Genomic DNA, 201 nt, shown 5'->3' on the forward strand with positions numbered 1-201 from the left:
TAGATCGGCCCAAAATTGAGTTGGACTATCGGCCCACCGGGACAAGTCCCGGTATCCCGATAGGCCAATCCGCCCCTGTACCTATTCAACTATATAAATGGAAATAATGTGTGTAAGTTAAGTGGAAAAATCTAAAAACTCTACGTTATATGGTTTTTGAGTTAAAGTGGGAAAATGTATTCTTTACGTGGAAGTTTTGTG

This window comes from Limulus polyphemus, unplaced genomic scaffold (assembly GCF_000517525.1).
Source record: "Limulus polyphemus unplaced genomic scaffold, Limulus_polyphemus-2.1.2 Scaffold171, whole genome shotgun sequence".
Lineage (NCBI taxonomy): Eukaryota > Metazoa > Arthropoda > Merostomata > Xiphosura > Limulidae > Limulus > Limulus polyphemus.